Here is a 2,500-nt window from a genome sequence, read left to right on the forward strand (position 1 = left end):
CGTCGGGACCTTCCTGTGGAAAGCCACAGCTGTGCTTGTTCCGGGGGCTTCGTGCCCGAGGTTCTTGCTTCGGCCGGCAGAAAACAGCCAACTCAGAACTGGCACGGACCGAGGGAATCCGACTGTCTAATTAAAACAAAGCATTGCGATGGCCGTTGATCGGTGCTTGACGCAATGTGATTTCTGCCCAGTGCTCTGAATGTCAACGTGAAGAAATTCAAAAAAGCGCGGGTAAACGGCGGGAGTAACTATGACTCTCTTGTGGCTAACTATGACTCTCTTGTCCTATGATCGCCAGACAGGTGAAAAAGCAACGCCGTGCGGATCACACAACCCGCTAGGACAAGCCCTACATTTTCCTGTCCCGAGCTTCAAAATACCGCCATTAGTAACGGCCGGACGCTTGAATAACCACGGAGGGTCGCCAGCCTAGTCCAAAAGGGATGACTGGGGCAGGCAAGCCGTTGGAGTAGAGCGTCAGGCAACTTCGTTATCGGAGGTATGAATCGGTTGAAGCAACAGGGAGACGGACAGGTAGTGTAGTGGGGAGATAAGATACAGACCATCGGTCTCCGTTGTCAAGTTACTGCTTGGGGAAAATGCGAAGCACCACTCACATATGGGTTGGAGGAACGGGGTTTCCATCACCTGTATGGTCACCTGGGAGTGCTATAGCTATACCCAAGTCGATGTCATCTTCACCTCCCCGTGGTGCCCGCCGGGGCCTGCAAACACCGTAGGCTGCCGAGAAAGATGACAAGCAGAGCTAACCAAGCACTGAGCCTATGGGTCTCGACCAGTGGGCGCTTTGGTTAGATCCAGGAGCGCCGTTCAACGGCAGGGCTCCTAGGTTACTCTGTGGTTCTTTGGGTGAACGGGGCTAGTTCGGCCTATGCCTGGTGGGGCTCTTGCTGTGTGCCTGGAGCTTCGCTGGGTGCTTTGACTAGATCCACGGAGGAGTGAGTCGGCACTCTCCCGATTGGTAACCCTGAACACCCGTGATAGATACAATGGCTGGAAACCGCTTGACCGACCAGGGATAACACTGAATACGAGGCTGAGGGGCGGAATCACACGCACACCCACGAGGGTGCCCCTGCCACCCACAGGGTGACGGGGGAGGCACTGTGAATGTTCCGAAGCTCGGTAAAGAGCGCCCCACCTATGTGAAATCATGCTAGTCCAACAGCGCTCGCCAGAGGAGTGGTGGGTTAGTGGGCCGATTGAGCTTAGAGGTGTCACTCACGGCTACCACTGATTTCACAGAGGGCCAACTGGCACCGTTTGGGAGGTGTTTTTTTGACCAGCCAGGAGAGAGAAGGCATGGTTTTTCACCTTCATTTATCGGGCCAGGGCAACGGCTACGCAAGGAACCCACAAAGGGTGTAGCCGGGAGGTGCATTGCGAGGGAGTGGGCTCAGGTTTGTTTTAAGCCCGGGCAATGTACCTCCACATATGGCGCCCTCTTATCGGGCACAAGGGGCAATAGCAGAACGCCCTCCCCGAAGTCCTGTGTGCCAAACGTGCGGTGTAATCGGGTTGATGGGGTTGCCATCCCCTCGACCTTAAAGCACTTGGCCAGGACATTCAAAGAAAACAAAAAGAAAGCGGCCGCCGAGTGGCGGTCGCACCAAGTCTGGAAAGGGAGGACGCGCAAACCCCCAGTGGGAGCACTGGGGGGTCCGACGCCCCCCCTGTGAATGATGGACGGTCATGCTCTGTCTTCGGTGATAGTTCGTCTGCTTCATCGGATCTATGCCAGCAGGATTCTCGGAGATGTGAAACTGGACGTACGTCAGAGGGCTTTTATACCTGTCGATGGGTGCGCCGAAAACGTCGTAATTCTGGCCACAGCGCTGGAGGAGGCCAAAAGCCGAATCCGGCCGCTTCGTATGGCGTCAGTGGACGTAGCCAAGGCGTTTGACAGGGTGAACCTAGCAGCCATCCTGAGAGGGCTCAGGAGGAAAGGGATTGCTGAGGAATTTGTAGGGTACATTGAGTCATTCTACATGGCGTCGAGTACAGTGCTCACCTATGGTGACGAAAGTCTGCTAGTGAAGCCAACCGTAGGAGTACGGCAAGGCGATCCGCTGTCCCCGCTGCTGTTTAATTTGGTGGTGGACGAATGGTTGGAGACCTTAGACCCAAACATTAAGTTCGTCGGTGCGACGGTAGAGGTAAATGCCATGGCATTTGCTGATGACATCGTCGTAATGGCAACTACGCCTGAAGGGCTGCAGGAGCAGTTGAGCAGCCTCGAAGGTTTCTTGGTTGAGCGTGGGTTGCAGCTGAATGCCGCCAAGTCACTATCCCTCACTTTGTTACCGAGTGGGAGAAGGAAGGTGGTAAAGCTTGATACCACCAACACCTATTACTTGCATGGTGAGTCCATACCGAAGGCCGACACAGCCAGTAGCTGGCGATACCTGGGAGTACGTTACACGGCATCGGGATTGGAGAAAGCTCGCATCGACACGGAGGTGAAGGATCTGCTGACCAG

At 55.1% G+C, this 2,500-nt stretch overlaps 1 pseudogene; it reads left to right on the forward strand.

Moving 5' to 3' along the window:
• Window positions 1–2,500, forward strand: part of LOC146210207 (large subunit ribosomal RNA) — a 7,550-nt pseudogene that overhangs the window by 2,452 nt on the left and 2,598 nt on the right.

The sequence above is a fragment of the Amblyomma maculatum genome, chromosome 1 (assembly GCF_055883805.1).
Source record: "Amblyomma maculatum isolate TAMU_Amacu chromosome 1, ASM5588380v1, whole genome shotgun sequence".
Taxonomy (NCBI): Eukaryota; Metazoa; Arthropoda; class Arachnida; order Ixodida; family Ixodidae; genus Amblyomma; species Amblyomma maculatum.